A 19,162-nucleotide genomic window follows, 5' to 3' on the forward strand; every position below is an offset into this window, starting at 1 on the left:
ACAGCAAGTCTTCTCCTACCTCGCAGCTACCGGACCTGGAATCACTGAGAGCTGGGTTATATAATAGAGCCTCAGAACTCAACCTTTATATTGTGGCTGAAGACAGTAGTGGCTGTGAGAGATGCTGTCCTGGGAACAGTACTAACTTCTGACTGCAAACCATGAATGGAGGCCAGCAGGAGGAAAAGGAGGGAAGTGGTGTGCTAAAGGAATATTTGTTCATAGGACTGTCAGATCTGCAGGTGGGGAAACTGAGGCAAAGGACATTGCCCAATGTACTGTGGAAGTGGGGATTTTGCTTAGTATTCATTCGCCATGCAGTTGATTTATTGTTTCCCATATGAATGCTGTCCCTTTTCTCTTATAAGTTTTCTTTGTTTCACACACAGTTACTTGTGAGAGAAAATTTGCCTGTTAAAGGTGCCTAAGGAGGGGGATTTAGTTTTCCCCAGGCTTCTTGGTGGGAGCTTGAGCCAGTGTGTTTGTTAATTTCAAGCAGAACCACTAGATATTTCAACCAGGTCCTTGCTGCTACTGACAAGACCTGGCAGAAGGGGTCCCTTAGTGATTGGTCTCTATGGGGCGACCACAGTGAAGGGAGTATGTATGACTGTTTTCTATCGTTTAATTAAAACTAGAGCTTTCATTTGGGCCTAATTCTGTTAAATAGATTGAATAATTATATAGTTAACTTTCCTTCTGCCACCAAAGCTCTCATCAAAGCCCTGGGGAGTCTGAAGTGCAAAAGTATCATGGGCCTGAATGCCCCGTGACTTCAAAGGTAGTTTTATGGCGAGGGCCTCTCACAGGCAAAAACGCAAAATTCCTGTCAAGTAGAATTATTTGTCTGGTTTTGTGTTTCTAGACAGAACTGTAAAAAGGGTGACTATTTACAGGACCAAATTGATTTGATTTATTTTTAAATTGCTACTTTGGCCTTTTTACAGAAATAGCAGCAAACTGCTCTTCTACAAACTCTTGTGAAAGGTTCTAGTTTTGCTTGATCAGGTTAATTCAGTTCAGTGGTGACTGTGCGGTTTTGTCCTGGTGTAACTCCACTGTCCAATTTAATGAATTTGTCCAGTTGATTCTTTCCTGGAGTGTACATTGTCCCAGACTCTTAAACAAGAAGTTAAATACTGAAATGCAGCCTGGAAATAATGTCCAGATACCCTTGAACAGAGTTGCTTGAAATACCTGCTGGATTGGAACCTTGGAGCTTGCAGTCGCTTGATGATACCAACTGAAGTGATGAACAGTGTGGAAGGGGAGAGCTCAGGAAATGTGCCTGTCTGCCCAAACATCAGTGCCACTATCTTATTACTTCCAAAGTACCTGTAGATTTATGATCCCAGCTGTGGGCTCTGCACCATTGTGCACAGAAGCCCTGTTCCCTCCCTGCTTAGATGGTTATTCTCTGGCTGCATTAACCGTGTTCCAGTGGGGTGTGGAGCTCTGTGGGGCAGTGACCACAGTTCCCCCAGACAGGGCAGAGCCCAGGCGGCGGTGCTGGCCCAAGAAAGAGAAACCCTCCTGCATGGTGGAGAAAGAAGTCAGGATGTTCAGAGCCCCTTGGCTGAAGGCTGGACAGTGCAGGAAATGATGCTGCATGGCAGCAGAGGGAGACTGGACTCTGGGAGAGAGATAGTGTGGGGAGAAATAAACAGTGAATGGGGGCCTCTTGTCCAATGCAAGGATCTCTTCTGTTGACCCTAGGGAGAGGTACCTTCCCCCGTCCCATAGATGGATTCCCACCCACCCCAGTCCCACCATCCCTGTGCACTTGCAGGTGACCCTGCTCAGAATCCTATCTGACAGTATAGGTGAGCCTGAAGCAGTAGTGCAAGTAGGGCGGTACTCTCCAATACGCAGTACCGGCAAGAGATTGTTAGTGGGTATGGGGTACCGGAAAGACTTGGGGCTAGCCCCACTCATCACTCCTGGGTTAGCAGGATTTTTATTTTTCCCCATACACATAATTTACAGCTTCCTGCAATTCAGCACCTATTCCTGAAAGACAGATACTGGTGTTTTAGTTCGGAAGTCTCAGTCTAAACAGAATAGGTCAATCTGAAAAGATTGGTTCAAGTGGGGAATTAAGGACAAAAATCAAGTGTGAATGTGCGTATTGGAGATTTGTGCCTAGTGGGGTATCTGGTTTCAGCTCTTTTTTATTTAAAGAATATCAGCGATGTTGTAACGTCTGAAGCCTTTTTTTTGCAGCCATAGTAGGAAAGCAGCAGCCATGAGCCAAGAAGCAGAAAGTCACATCCTCTCATTCCATCTAAATTATATCAAAACAATGTAATATTAGGCTGTTAAGGTTCCCTTCCCAATAGTATTCACCATCACTAGATAAGCAAGGACTCTCTTAAGATGTTTAAAGAAAACTTTGATGTCATACTGTCTGGCAAGGAATCACTTAATGGTTGTGGGGTGTGAAATCAATTTTATTGTTTTACCTTTATGGTCCCTAACTTCTCTATTGTTTATTTGTATGGTTCCTTTTTGGTTCTTTGATTAATTATGCAACAGACAGAAACTGTTTTACAAGATTTAAATCAATTAAGGTGGGGGTCTGATTAAAGAATTGTTTCATAATGGGCTAAGATTGGTGAAAAATACAGTTTCAAGTACTTTAGTTTAAAATGATTGGTTAAGGTACAGCTAAGCAGGACTCGCCTTGTTAAGCCAGAAACACTAGCCTGCTGCAACACAGACCCAGGTCTGGTCCACCCCACCAAAGCTGCAGACTTTAACTAAAAACTGCTCAGCAGGTTTCCTATCTCCAGCATTCAGACACCCAGCTGCAGTGGGATCCAAACCCCAAATAAATCCATTTTACTCTGTATAAAGCTTATACAGGGTAAACTCATAAATTGTCCGCCCTCTATAACACTGATAGAGAGATATACGGGTGAAGGAGTTTGGAGCACAAGTGGTATTCTCTTCGATTCTTCCTGGCAAAGGTAGGGGCCCAGGCAGAGATAGGTGCATCGTGGAGGTGAACGCCTGGCTGCGAAGATGGTCTCGCCAGGATGGCTTTGGCTTCCTCGACCACGGGATGCTATTCGAGGAAGGACTGCTAGGCAGAGATGGCGTTCCCCTTTCGAGGAGGGGAAAGACCCTATTTGGACACAGACTGGCTAACCTAGTGAGGAGGGCTTTAAACTAGGTTCGACAGGGACTGGTGTGCAAAGTCCACAGGAAAGTGGGGAACATGGAGACCTGGGAGATGGGTCGGAAATAGGAGGGAGCATGGGCTATAATGGCAGAGAGAAAGGAGGGTCAGGACAAAACTGGGAGGCAAGATCAAATCAGTATCTTAGATGCCTATATACAAATGCGAAAAGTATGGGTAATAAGCAGGAAGAACTGGAAGTGCTAATAAATAAATACAACTATGACATTGTTGGCATCACCGAAACTTGGTGGGATAATACACATGATTGGAATGTTGTTGTGGATGGGTACAGCTTGCTCAGGAAGGATAGACAGGGGAAAAAGGGAGGAGGTGTTGCCTTATATATTAAAAATGTACACACTTGTACTGAGGTGGAGATGGACATAGGAGACGGAAGTGTTGAGTCTCTCTGGGTTAGGCTAAAAGGGGTAAAAAACAAGGGTGATATCATGCTAGGAGTCTACTATGGGCCACCTAACCAGGTGGAAGAGGTGGATGAGGCTTTTTTAAAACAACTAACAAAATCATCCAAAGCCCAAGATTTGGTAGTGATGGGGGACTTCAACTATCCAGATATATGTTGGGAAAATAACACAGCGTGGCACAGACTATCCAATAAATTCTTGGACTACATTGCAGACAACTTTTTATTTCAGAAGGTTGAAAAAGCTACTAGGGGGGAAGTTGTTCTAGATTTGATTTTAACAAATAGGGAGGAACTCGTTGAGAATTTGAAAGTAGAAGGCAGCTTGGGTGAAAGTGATCATGAAATCATAGAATTTGTGATTCTAAGGAAGGGTAGAAGGGAGTACAGCCAAATAGAGACAATGGATTTCAGGAAGGCGGATTTTGGTAAGCTCAGAGAGCTGATAGGTAAGGTCCCATGGGAATCAAGACTGAGGGGAAAAACAACTGAGGAGAGTTGGCAGTTTTTCAAAGGGACACTATTAAGGGCGCAAAAGCAAGCTATTCCTCTGGGTAGGTGTCATAACTATAAAGGGAAGGGTAACAGCCCTCCTGTGTACCATACTATAATCCCTCCTGGCCAGAGACATCAAAATCCTTTTACCTGTAAAGGGTTAAGAAGCTCAGGTGTTAGCCCCATTCTGATACTGGCCTTGTTTTTAAAAAGTTCATAACCGTTCATGTGTTCCTTAGGCATTTCAGCCATCACCTCTGAGCTGTGGCCTCAGCTCTACCATGTACTGGTCTGTAGTGATGCTGTACCCAAGGCAGGCCCTTTCAAAATTTTCTAAGAAGGCCTCAGTATCATCGCCTGCCTTGTAGGTGGGGAATTTTCTGGGATGGGAAGCGGTACCTGGAGACGGGTTGTTAGGGTTGGCTGATATATCCTGCCTAGCCCTTACCAATTCCAGTTCATGCTTCCTCTCTTTTTCTCTCTCCTCCATCTCTTTTTCTTTCAGCTCCATCTCTTTTTGTTTTTCCTCCATAGCTCTTTTGTGGGCATCCTCTTCAGCTTTCTCTTCTCTTTCAGTAGCTGCTTTCTCGAGTTCTTTTATTTTGAGCAGTCTCTTATGATTTTTTTCACTTTCTTCTGCTGCCAATCTGGCCAGCTCTAGTTTAGTAGCGGTGTCACTGGTACTCATTTTCCTGCTTTGTTGGGCTGGGTCACACCCCCTCTGCAGTTCACTGAAACTGGGATGCACTCAGCTCAGGGCTGCTTAGGTAACAGAGACTTTCTAACTAGCTATCCCCGAGAGGTAGAAAGAAAAAAACAATTCAGCTTGTAAATTCCTTTTGCCAGATGTTTGCTCACTGCTTGAACCCTTCTCTTAACAAAGACCCTTGTTAAAAAAACGTAACACCTCTGGATTCAGGCAAGGAGAGATCAGATATGCATCTACCTTCAGCTCTGCTTTCTAAGCAGCTAGAAAGGAGAAAAAAAACTTACTGGCTTTTGGTTTAAAATGATCCCACCGCTCTGCCGCCCCCCAAATCACAGATAGTGTTGGACAGCCGGTTCCACACTGGCTGTGATTTCTTCCTGGAGCTCTAGGAGAAAACAGAGTTAATAAGACACATGCACCTTTAGACATACTACTGATTATATAAAAACTAACAATACGTCCCACATTCCAAGAACAATTTTTAACCAGTTGATTCTGGGAAACTTTCACAGGAGAATGCATCACCTGAGCATGCCCGTCAGTGGTTCAGAGCCCTAAGGTGGAAACCAGACGTGTCATTTAACCGACATGCCTACCACATTGGGAAAAATTGGGATGCCTGGATATCAGGAGCAAGTGTTAAATCTAAAGAAGAGTTGCCCTTCCTAATGCAAATGGAGCAGTTTTTAGAGGGTGTTCCTGAGGAAATAGAAAGGTACATCCTAGATGGGAAGCCCAAAACTGTAACCGAGGCAGGGGAGATCGGAGCCAAATGGGTGGAGGTGGCAGAAAAGAAAAAAACTAGTAGCAGTTGGAGCGAATATCAGAAGGGGCAACCCGAAACAAAACCTTACCACCGGGGACAACCCAAGGCCCCACCTACATCCCAAGGGAAACCCCAGACACCTTCTCACCCCACCACACCAGTCTCCAGCAACCAACCTTGCCCTGGTGATACCTTAGCAGGGCGATGTTTTAAATGTAATGAACTGGGACATATAAAGGCCCACTGCCCCAAGAACCCCAACCGAATACAGTTCATTACACCACAATCACACCAAAGATCCCCAGGCCCAGATGCCTCTCAAATACCCTCGGAGTGAAGGGAAACCTTGAAGGTGGGCGGAAAGAAGGTTATCACGTGGAGGGACACTGGAGCACAAGTGTCGACTATCCACCAATCCCTAGTGGACCCCAAACTCATCAACCCAGAGGCTCCGGTGACAATTCAACCCTTCATGTCACACTCTTTAACCTTGCCTACAGCCAAGTTGCCTGTCCTGTACAAGGGCTGGTCAGGAATGTGGACTTTTGCAGTCTATGACAATTATCCCATCCCCATGCTACTGGGGGAAGACTTGGCCAACCATGTGAAGCTAGCCAAGAGGGTGGGAATGGTCACCCACAGCCAGGCTAAGCAAGCTTTCACACCTATCCCTGTTCCTGAGCCATCCACTAGGGCCCCGTCTGTGTTACCAGAGACCCAGACAGAGGTGGTGGAACCGGATCCCCTGCCAACAACTGCAACAGCCGTAGTGGATCCAATCCCAGAGACCCAGCCAAAGCCAGTCCCAGTCCCAGAACCAGAACTGGCAATGCAACCAGCACCAGAACCATTGCCAGCACTGAGTCCAGTGCTTGCAAACCCGTCTACAACTCCAACGCCAGAGGGCACTAGCGAGCCTGAACTGCCCGAAGCAGCAGATAACCCTACCCAAGAGGCTCAGCCAGAGCCTGAAATACTACGTAGTGCACCAGTGGAGAGTGGTTCACAGTCAATGGAAACAACCCCAGCACCTGCATCGCTTCCAGAGGGACCAAGCCCAAGTCCACAGTCCAAGGAGAAACTGATGTCTCCAGCATCAAGGGAACAGTTCCAGGCCGAGCAGGAAGCAGACGACAGCCTTCAGAAAGCTTGGGTGGCCGCATGGAACACCCCACCGCCTCTCAGCTCTTCTAACCGATCCCGGTTTTTTGTAGAACAAGGACTTTTATACAAGGAGACTCTTTCTGGTGGACACCAGGAAGACTGGCATCCTCAAAGACAGTTGGTAGTTCTAACTAAGTACTGGGTAAAGCTCTTGAGCTTAGCCCATGATCATCTCAGTGGCCATTCCGGGGTGAACAGAACCAAAGACCGGTTGGGGAAGTCTTTCCACTGGGAGGGAATGGGCAAGGACGTTTCTACCTATGTCCGGTCTTGTGAAGTGTGCCAACGAGTGGGAAAGCCCCAAGACCAGATCAAAGCCCCTCTCCAGCCACTCCTCATAATTGAGGTCCCATTTCAGTGAGTAGCTGTGGATATTCTGGGTCCTTTCCCAAAGAAGACACCCAGAGGAAAGCAGTACATAGTGACTTTCATGGATTTTGCTACCCGATGGCCGGAAGCAGTAGCTCTAAGCAACTCCAGGGCTAAAAGTGTGTGCCAGGCATTAGCAGACATTTTTGCCAGGGTAGGTTGGCCCTCAGACATCCTTACAGATTCGGGAACTAATTTCCTGGCAGGGACCATGAAAAGCCTGTGGGAAGCTCATGGGGTGAATCACTTGGTTGCCACCCCTTACCACCATCAAACCAATGGCCTGGTGGAGAGGTTTAATGGAACTTTGGGGGCCATGATACGTAAATTCGTAAATGAACACTCCAATGATTGGGACCTAGTGTTGCAGCAGTTGCTTTTTGCCTACAGGGCTGTACCACATCCCAGTTTAGGGTTTTCACCATTTGAACTTGTGTATGGCCGCGAGGTTAAGGGGTCATTACAGTTGGTGAAGCAGCAATGGGAGGGATTTACGCCTTCTCCAGGAACTAACATTCTAGACTTTGTAAGCAACCTACAAAGCACCCTCAGACACTCTTTAGCCCTTGCTAAAGAAAACCTAAAGGATGCTCAGGAAGAGCAAAAGGCCTGATATGATAAACATTCCAGAGAACGGTCCTTTGAAGTAGGAGACCAAGTCATGGTCTTAAAAGCGCTCCAGGCCCATAAAATGGAAGCGTCATGGGAAGGACCATTCACGGTCCAGGAGCTGTTAACTATCTCATAGCATCCCCCACCTCCAACATAAAGCCTAAGGTATGCCATGTTAATTCTCTTAAGCCCTTTTATTCCAGAGAATTAAAGGTTTCCCAGTTTACAGCCCAGGGATCAGATGACGCTGAGTGGCCTGAAGGTGTCTACTACGAAGGAAAAAGTGATGGTGGCATGGAAGAGGTGAACCTCTCCGTGACCCTCTGACATCTGCAGCGACAGCAGATCAAGGAGCTGTGCACTAGCTTTGCGCCAATGTTCTCAGCCACCCCAGGACGGACTGAACGGGCTTACCACTCCATTGACACAGGTAACGCTCACCCAATTAGAACCCCACCCTACCGGGAGTCACCTCATGCCCAAACTGCTATAAAACGGGAGATCCAGGACGTGCTACAGATGGGTATAATCCGCCCCTCTAAGAGTGCATGGGCATCTCCAGTGGTTCTAGTTCCTAAAACAGATGGAGAAATACGTGTTTGCGTGGACTACCGTAAGCTAAATGCTGTAACTCGTCCCGACAATATCCAATGCCATGCACAGATGAGCTATTGGAGAAATTGGGACATGCCCAATTCATCTCTACCTTAGACTTAACAAAGGGGTACTGGCAAGTACCACTAGATGAACCTGCCAAGGAAAGGTCAGCCTTCGTCACCCAGGCAGGGGTGTATGAATTTAATGTGCTCCGTTTCGGGCTGCGAAATGCACCCACCACCTTCCAAAGACTTGTAGATGGTCTCCTAGCAGGATTGGGAGAATCTGCAGTTGCCTACCTCGATGATGTGGCCATTTTTTCTGATTCATGGGCAGAACACCTGGAGCACCTGGAAAAACTCTTCAAGCGAATCAGGCAGGCAGGACTAACTGTTAAGGCTAAAAAGTGTCAAATAGGCCAAAACAGAGTGACTTACCTGGGGCACCAGGTGGGTCAAGGAACTATAAATCCCCTACAGGCCAAAGTGGATGCTATCCAAAAGTGGCCGGTCCCAAAGTCAAAGAAACAGGTCCAATCCTGCTTAGGCTTGGCCGGATATTATAGGCGATTTGTACCACACTACAGCCAAATCACCGCCCCACTGACAGACCTAACCAAAAAGAAACAGCCAAATGCAGTTCAGTGGACTGATGAATGTCAGAAGGCCTTTAACCAGCTTAAGGCGACACTCATGTCTGACCCTGTGCTAAGGGCCCCAGACTTTGACAAACCGTTCCTAGTAACCACAGATGCATCCGAGCAGGGTGTGGGAGCAGTTTTAATGCAGGAAGGACCAGATCAAGAATTCCATCCTGTCATGTTTCTCAGCAAGAAACTGTCTGAGAGGGAAAGCCACTGGTCAATCAGTGAAAAGGAATGCTACGCCATTGTGTACGTGCTGGAAAAGCTACGCCCATACGTTTGGGGATGGCGTTTCCAACTACAAACCGACCATGCTGCGCTAACATGGCTTCATACCGCCAAGGGGAATAACAAAAAACTTCTTCAGTGGAGTTTAGCTCTCCAAGATTTTGATTTTGAAATACAACACATTTCAGGAGCTTCTAAGTGGCTGATGCATTCTCCTGGGAAAGTTTCCCAGAATCAACTGGTTAAAAATTGTTCTTGGAATGTGGGACGTATTGTTAGTTTTTATATAATCAGTAGTATGTCTAAAGGTGCATGTGTCTTATTAACTCTGTTTTCTCCTAGAGCTCCAGGAAGAAATCACAGCCAGTGTGGAACCGGCTGTCCAACACTATCTGTGATTTGGGGGGCATGTCATAACTATAAAGGGAAGGGTAACAGCCCTCCTGTGTACCATACTATAATCCCTCCTGGCCAGAGACATCAAAATCCTTTTACCTGTAAAGGGTTAAGAAGCTCAGGTAACCTGGCTGACACCTGACCCAAAGGACCAATAAGGGGACAAGATACTTTCAAATCTTGATGGGGGGAAGGCTTTTGTTTGTGCTCTTTGTTTTGGTGGTTGTTCGCTCTTGGGACTAAGAGGGACCAGACATCAATCCAGGCTCTCCAAATCTTTCTGAACAAGTCTCTCATATTTCAAACTTGTAAGTACAGCCAGGCAAGGCGTGATAGTTTTATCTTTGTTTTCTCAACTTGTAAATGTACCTTTTGCTAGAGTGTTTATCTCTGTTTGCTGTAGCTTTGAACTTAAGGCTAGAGGGGGATCCTCTGGGCTCTTTGAATCTGATTACCCTGTAAAGTTATTTTCCATCTGATTTTACAGAGATGATCTTTACCTTTCTTGCTTTAATTAAAAGCCTTCTTTTTAAGAACCTGATTGATTTTTCCTTGTTTTAAGAACCAAGGGGATTGATCTGGACTCACCAGGAATTGGTGAAAGGGGGGTGGGAATGATTAATTCCTCCTTGTTTTAAGATCCAAGGGGTTTTTGGATCAGTGTTCACAGGGAATTGGTGGAAAGTCTCTCAAGGCTACCCAGGGAAGGGAGCTAGCCCTTGGGAGTGGTGGCAGCGGACCAGATCTAAGCTGGTAGTTAAGCTTAGAAGTTTTCATGTAGGCCCCCACATCTGTACCCTAAAGTTCAGAGTGGGGAAGGAGCCTTGACAGTAGGAAAGACAGAAAATGTGGCAAAAGACCACGTTGGCTTAATCAGGGGATCTTGCATGATCTAAAAAATAAAAAGGAGTCATATAAAAAATGGAAACTAGGACAGATTACAAAGGATGAATATAGGCAAACAACACAGGAATGCAGGGGCAAGATTAGAAAGGCAAAGGCAAAAAATGAGCTCAAACTAGCTACAGGAATAACGGGCAACAAGAAGACTTTTTATCAATACATTAGAAGCAAGAGGAAGACCAAGGATAGGGTAGGCCCACTGCTCAGTGATGAGGGAGAAACAGTAACAGGAAACTTGGAAATGGCAGAGATGCTTAATGACTTCTTTGTTTCGGTCTTTACCGAGAAGTCTGAAGGAATGCCTAACATAGTGAATGCTAATGGGAAGGGGGTAGGTTTAGAAGATAAAATAAAAAAAGAACAACTTAAAAATCACTTAGAAAAGTTAGATGCCTGCAAATCACCAGGGCCTGATGAAATGCATCCTAGAATACTCAAGGAGCTAATAGAGGAGGTATCTGAGCCTCTAGCTATTATCTTTGGAAAATCATGGGAGACAGGAGAGAGTCCAGAAGACTGGAAAAGGGCAAACATAGTGCCCATCTATAAAAAGGGAAATAAAAACAACCCAGGAAACTACAGACCAGTTAGTTTAACTTCTGTGCCAGGGAAGATAATGGAGCAAGTAATTAAGGAAATCATCTGCAAACACTTGGAAGGTAGTAAGGTGATAGGGAATAGCCAGCATGGATTTGTAAAGAACAAATCATGTCAAACCAATCTGATAGCTTTCTTTGATAGGATAATGAGTCTTGTGGATAAGGGAGAAGCGGTGGATGTGGTATACCTAGACTTTAGTAAGGCATTTGATACGGTCTCACATGATATTCTTATCGATAAACTAGGCAAATACAACTTAGATGGGGCTACTATAAGGTGGGTGCATAACTGGCTGGTTAACTGTACTCAGAGAATAGTTATTAATGGTTCCCAATCCTGCTGGAAAGGTATAACAAGTGGGGTTCTGCAGGGGTCGGTTTTGGGACCGGATCTGTTCAAGATCTTCATCAACGACTTAGATATTAGCATAGAAAGTACGCTTATTAAGTTTGCAGATGATACCAAACTGGGAGGGATTGCAACTGCTTTGGAGGATAGGGTCATAATTCAAAATGATCTGGACAAATTGGAGAAATGGTCGGAGGTAAACAGGATGAAGTTTAACAAAGACAAATGCAAAGTGCTCCACTTAGGAAGGAACAATCAGTTTCACACATAAAGAATGGGAAGAGACTGTCTAAGAAGGAGTACGGCAGAAAGGGATCAAGGGGTTATAGTGGACCACAAGCTAAATATGAGTCAACAGTGTGATGCTGTTGCAAAAAAAGCAAACATGATTCTGGGATGCATTAACAGGTGTGTTGTGAGCAAGACACGAAAAGTCATTCTGCCACTCCACTCTGCGCTGGTTAGGCCTTAACTGGAGTATTGTGTCCAGTTCTGGGCACCGCATTTCAAGAAAGATGTGGAGAAATTGGAGAGGGTCCAGAGAAGAGCAACAAGAATGTCTTGAGAACATGACCTTTGAAGGAAGGCTGAAAGAATTAGGTTTGTTTAGTTTGGAAAAGAGAAGACTGAGAGGGGACATGATAGCAGTTTTCAGGTATCTGAAAGGGTGTCATAAGGAGGAGGGAGAAAACTTGTTCACCTTAGCCTCTAAGGATAGAACAAGAAGCAATGGGCTTAAACTGCAGCAAGGGAGGTTTAGGTTGGACATTAGGAAAAAGTTCCTAACTGTCAGGGTGGTTAAACACTGGAATAAATTGCCTAAGGAGGTTGTGGAATCTCCATCTCTGCAGATATTTAAGAGTAGGTTAGATAAATGTTTGTCAGGGATGGTCCAGACAGTATTTGGTCCTGCCATGAGGGCAGGGGACTGGACTCGATGACCTTTCGAGGTCCCTTCCAGTCCTAGAATGTATGAATCTATGAATCTATATGCACAGCTGTTTGCTCCCCCAGGTATTAATCACTTACCCTGGGTTCATTAATAAACAAAAGTGATTTTATTAAGTATAAAAAGCAGGATTTAAGTTGTTTCAAGTAATAACAGACAGAACAAAGTAAGTCACCAAGCAAAATAAAGCAAAACCACACAAGTCTAAGCTTAATACACCTCTACCCCGATATAATGCGACCCGATATAACATGAATTAGGATATAACACAGTAAAGCAGCGCTCCGGGGGGAGGGGGCTGCACACTCCGGTGGATCAAAGCAAGTTCGATATAACGCGGTTTCACCTATAACCCAGTAAGATTTTTTTGGCTCCCAAGGACAGCGTTATATCGGGGTAGAGGTGTACATTAAGAAACTGTTTACAGGTAAAATCTCACCCTCATAGATGTTCCAATAAGCTTCTTTCACAGACTAGACTCCTTCCTAGTCTGGGCCCAATCCTGTCCCCTGGTACAGTCCTTGTTAGAAGACATCTTAGGTGGAAACTAGGGGTTTTCTCATGACTGGCATCCCCCTCTGTCCTGCTCCACCCCTTTTTATAGCTTTGGCACAAGGCGGGAATCTTTTGCTTTCTGGGTTCCCACCCCTCCTTCTAAATGGAAAAGTACCAGATTTAAGATAGATTCCAGTATCAGGTGACATGATCACATGTCCTGTGAGACCTCAGCCTCAATTCTTCCTGGGCTGGCCCACACCTACACAGGAAGGTTTGCAAGTAAACAGAGCAATTTACAACCAATTATCCTAGTCAATGGGAGACATCAAGATTCTAAACCACCATTAATGGCCTGCACTTTGCATAATTACAATAGGACCTCAGAGCGATACTTCATATTTCTAGCTTCAGATGCAAGAATGATACATGCATACATATAGGATGACCACATTCAGATTATAAGCTTTGTACTGATACCTTACAAGAGACCTTTGCATAAAGCATATTCCAGTTACATCATATTCATAAGCATATTTCCATACAGCATATGGAATGCAACATCATACCAGGTGTCACGGACTCACAGATCGTGCCCACTCTTGGCTCCATGCGGTCCGTGGGGGGTGCCCCTTTCAGTGAAACAGGCCTTCTCGGGGTCCTCTCTCTCTCGGGGTCAGGCCCCTCCACCTCCTGGAGCCGCACCTCTCTGAGCCTTAGCACGTCTGTCTCTGCCATGGGCCCCCTCAGGGAGTCCACTCGCTCTGGACCCCGGGGCCTCCACCCCCGAAGGGGTTGATGCAACCCTGTTCTCTAGACCGGAGTGACTCTCAGCCAGCATAAAACAGGCGGATTTATTGAGAGTTGAACACAGCACAGGAAACTCTCAGGGCCTCAGGCCTGGCCTCCCTCAGCCCAGCACATTCCAGTCTCTCTGCCTCCAGGTGGGCTCTGCCTGCTCCCTCTCTCCAGCCTAGAGCCTCCCTGCTTCCCAGCTAGGCATCTGAGATCCCCGGCCCCAAGCCCCGCCTCTGTCCATTGTCTTCTCTCCAGGTAAACAGGGTCGTAAACTGGGGCCTATTCTCCTCGCTTCTGTCCTATGGCTGGATCCGGCTGGTTAGGTCACTGGCTCCTCACTCTGCAGGCCATTGTCCTCCCACTGGCCAGAACCGGCTGCGATTCCTGAGCTGGGTCTCCGGGTCCGGTTGCTGGGGTATCTATCCTCCAGGCCATTGGCTGGGATCCCACGTTCCCTCTCTGGTCCTCTGTAACAACAAACTCCCTCTCCCCTCACCTTGTTAAACCAGTAACACCCAGGGAAACTGAGTCTCACCCCCTCCGCATGCAAACCATTGAAATCCCACCGAAAACAAGGAAAAAACAAGAAAATCCCCCACTTCTTCACACCAGGGTTCTTTCAACCTTTTTTACACTGATATTTTTGCCCAAATGATTAATGTCTTTTATAGCAAAGAGACTAATGTAAACTGAAAAGCAAAAACAACAAAAAATAATAATAATCACGTGAACGAAGGAAACGTGTCTAAAGCAGGATAATTTTTCAAAACTGTTATATTAAGATTCTCAAAGTGGTGTTTTCAAGGAAATTACAGTGTTCTGATGTACCGTTTACATACTTCATTCCAATTTACAGTTTATGGTACTGCCACAACAAGCAATAGACTACATAGCACTACTGGAAGTCACTAGATGACACTATTGCAAAGTCTTGCTATCTCTTATCTGAATATAGAAGAATTAGAATGTGGAGAAATGCTTATTGTCAGCTGTGATCCAACTTTTTTAGATGCTGAGAAAATCACTAGTAAAGTCTGGTTCTACCTTGGTGTGTCTCTCTATTAAATCACTTTTAGGCATAGCTGTTTCTTACCGGTTATACCCATGCAGCTGGACATATTATCTGATGCCCCAAAAAATACACACACATACAGCCTCTATCTTATAAAAGTCACAACAAATCCATGTTAACATTTTGGGATTTCTCTACTGTCTTTGTTGTGCAGCCTAAAACAAAATGACAAAATTAACATGCTGTGAAGTATGGCTGCCTTCCAGCTACTGCATCTTTTTCTTTGTAGAGAAGGTTAACTGTAAACTACTTCTCAATTACCTTTGTGTGACTTTCCAACCATACTGAACGAAGATTAAAGATATTTACTAAAATCATGTCTTTCAAAGACAATCTCAGAAGTTTTCAGCAGATTATTAGCACTCCTGCCTCAGCATCTGAGTGTGGTCTCACAGCCTGGGCCTTCAAAACAGTACAAGTGACACTGGATTTACTAATTTCAGTAAAACTGAATTTTAAGTCTCTCCACCCACTTAGTTCATAAAATTCAGCCTGATCTGAAATTCTTGTCCAAACAAAGATCAGTTTGAATAGCTATATTAGGATCAAAGTTAGGGCTGTAATCAAGATCAGCTGGCTATTTCATTCAGCCTGAGGATCAGATGGGTATTTCACTAGGACTTTCTGATGTTCAGGTAGGTATTTCAGTTGAAGCACACTTGAAGAATTGTGTCAGACTCAGGGCCGCCCAGAGGGGGAGTGGGCAAGTGAGGCAATTTGCCCCAGGCCCTGGGCCCCACAGGGGCCCCCACAAGAATATAGTATTCTATAGTATTGCAACTTTTTTTTATGGAAGGGGCCCCCAAAATTGCTTTGCCCCAGGTCCCCTGAATCCTCTGGGCAGCCCTGGTCAGACTCAAGACATAGTAAAGAACTGCTGGAATTTTATCAGAAAAGCCCCGCCCTTCTCTCTCTCTCCCCCCTCCCCTTCCCAGTAAACTGTAAAAATACACCAAAAGGTTCCAAATAAGAATTGAAGGGTCCTGTAATTTACAGTCCAGGTGTTGATTTCAGGAATGAGTTGTTTTGATCATTAGACCCTTGCTAGACCAGATGTCCTAGTTTGTTGGCTAACTTCTTGTCATCTTTGCTGACAGCCATGTCCATTAGGGAAAATTCCTCATTTGGAATGAACTTCTGGCACAGGCTCACTTTACCATATCCCAATAACTTCTGGATACGGAGCATTCACCAATTTTGAGTGTGATACACAGTACCTTTTGTTTTAGCAATAATGGGGAATCTGTTTCAACTGCAATAGCTCTTCCTGATATCAGAATATGCAACACACACACCTTTAAAGTATTCTCCACATACATGTCAAGAGTAGCCCTGACATCCACTCCCACCAGCTGGGGGACTGGAAAGACCCACCAAATCCCTGGGACTCATTGTTCAGGTGAGGTGCCCCTCCCCCCCAACACCTACACAGGCATCCAGGCAGCCCCCCCAAAACACACAAACACATGCACACACCCCTCTGTAGGCATCCAGCTCTACTGGAGGAATCAGAGCCTGGAGTACTGCTGGTCTTGAAGGCCAAATGCTACAACACCAGAACCCTGAGTCTGCTAATGTTTGTGTGTAGAACAGTCTTTATTGAACAATGTGGAGACATGTCTTCCAGCCCCTTAATAATGTTTCTGAAAAAGCAACGTTTTCTGGGAGGCTAAAGGAGGAAGCAGAACTGTCTTTACTTGTCAGTTGATCTTATACACTGTAAGAATGCTACAAATGATGAGTGGTATTGAATCACATGGCTTATCCAATTTTGAATTACTTTACATAATTCAAAGTGTTTGCATATTAGCTTCCTTTTATGTTTCTGCTATTTGTTCTAAACATTTTATTTATGAAGCTAGCCAGGGCATACATATTCTGGATAAACACACAGGCCTCACAATGAATGGTTGTGTTGCACAATTGCACCTAAAGTCACATGGTGTACAAAGAACTTGCCTGTTAGAGAACTTTCATGAAGTTTTAAACATGCTAAAACTATTTTATGAATAAAATATTGAGAGGGAAGGAGGTGATCAAGTTATTTTCCTTCCTTCCTTCCCTTTCCCATTAATAATCATTCCCCATCACACACACTATACTTCTCATTTTAGGCACATTCCTAACCACACAAACAACACATAATTACATATTAGGAGAGGCCTTTTAATGGAGTCAACATCAATTACATTTATATACAGTATATAAAGCTACCTCATCTACAGGAGCTGAAGTAAACATGGAACAAACCTTATTGTCATGACCAGTGCAACCAAATTACAGAGAATAGAGTTGGCTGGGGCGGGGGTGGCTACATCAAGCCTCACCTTTAAATTTAACCCATTCTGCCAGAACAGTTCCTGCTATGGTTCTCTCTTATATGGAGTAATGGAAGCTCCTCCTCTCCTGCTTCCCCACCACTCAATTGTAATCCATTCCAAATGCTACAGCTAAACTGATCTTCCTTCCCCAGTATACTGACTACACCATCACCCCCCTACTCTAATCGCTTAAATCACTTCCTGTCTAGCTATACCTCAAGGCTATGTACAGCTCCACCCCAGCCCACATCTCAACCCTTCTATGCACACACCCCCTTTGTGACCTGTGCTTTGCAAATTCCTCTTACCTTAGTAAACCTCTGGTCTCTCCCATGGCTCTTCACACTACCCCTTACATCTGGAACAACCTTCACCCTCCTGCACACCAGATCATCTCCCTCCCCTTCAGATCCTTCCTTACAACTGCTGGTTTGGCTAGCTTTTTACTGCCAACCTCTTCCTTCTCCAGTGCCTGGAATACTCTTACATGTTAACTGACCACATAAATACATACAAATAAAACAAGCAAAATGGGGACAAGCTACTGTAAGTATGCAGCAACAGGTGTCTGTTCTGTAGAATCCTCTCTACACCTCATTTGCCTTTTCTTTCAGTGCTAGCTCTAAAGTACTAGTCACACCTACGGTTCTGTAGAAATATGTAGATACTCCCTCTGAAAGATGGATCGATAGAAACAATTTAAGTCTCTTTTGTGTTAGCCATAATTGGTATTGTCGGTTCAAACATTTTAGGCTCTGGATCATTTTTTCTTCAATCAAATCTTGGAGGAGCAAGGGTCATCTTTGTCTAGTATAACCACCATCAAAAAACCACATCTCCTGAATAACACAATATGGTTGGTGCTGGCTGCTAACTGAGTAGAACTGGGACATTACTACACACAATCATGCATTACCTCTTTCCTCTTGCTGTTGGACAAGTGGTGTCGCCTAACACTGTGTGGTGTTATATGACCAAGAGCATGTATCCTCTCCAGCCATGGCCGTGTGACTGGTTGGCACTGCTCTGGTGGAGCGTAGCTGCATGCTGGACGGATGCAGTGCTCCCTTGGCGGGTGGGAAGGCCCAGTGCTTTGTCGGTGCAGCATGGGAAGGGAATTGCAAAAGCCCAAGCTTGGAGACTCAGACCTGCCTGTGATTCCAGCTACCTGTGCAACTTCCTGCTGCAGGATGTTGTATCAGATACTGAACAGGCCAGCGGGGGGACTCCTGTGGCATCATGCGGGTTCCTGTACAGCTCTCCTGGTGGGGGAGCAGGGATAGGGTCCAGTAGACAAAAGAAATCTGATGAGATTCAAGGACAAGTGCAGAGTCCTACACTTAGAATAGAAGAATCCCATGCACTGCTATAGGCTGAGGACCGCCTGGCTAAGTAGCAGTTCTGCAGAAAGGGACCTGGGGATTACAGTGGACGAGAAGCTGGAGATGAGTCAACAGTGTGCCCTTGTTGCCAAGAAGGCTAACGGCATTTTGGGCTGTATAAGTAGGAGCATTGCCAGCAGATCAAGGGACGTAATCATTCCCCTCTATTCGACATTGGTGAGGCCTCATCTGGAGTATTGTGTCCAGTTTTGGGCCCCACACTACAAGAAGGATGTGGAAAAATTGGAAAGAGTCCAGTGGAGGGCAACAAAAATGATTGGGGGCTGGAGCACATGACTTACGAGGAAAGGCTGAGGGAACTGGGATTATTTAGTCTGCAGAAGAGAAGAATGAGAGAGGATTTGATAGCTGCTTTCAACTACCTGAAGCGGGGTTCCAAAGAGAATGGAGCTCGGCTGTTCTCAGTGGTGGCAGATGACAGAACAAGGAGTAATGGTCTCAAGTTGCAGTGGGGGAGGTTTAGGTTGGATATTAGGAAACACTATTTCACTAGGCGGGTGGTGAAGCACTGGAATGGGTTATCTAGGGAGGTGGTGGAATCTTCATCCTTAGAGGTTTTTAAGGTCAGGCTTGACAAAGTCCTGGCTGGGATGATTTAGTTGGGGATTGGTCCTGCTTTGAGCAGGGGGTTGGACTAGATGACCTCCTGAGGTCCCTTCCAACCCTAATCTTCTATGATTCTATGA

The sequence above is a fragment of the Chrysemys picta genome, chromosome 7 (genome assembly GCF_011386835.1).
Source record: "Chrysemys picta bellii isolate R12L10 chromosome 7, ASM1138683v2, whole genome shotgun sequence".
In the NCBI taxonomy this organism is placed as follows: Eukaryota; Metazoa; Chordata; order Testudines; family Emydidae; genus Chrysemys; species Chrysemys picta.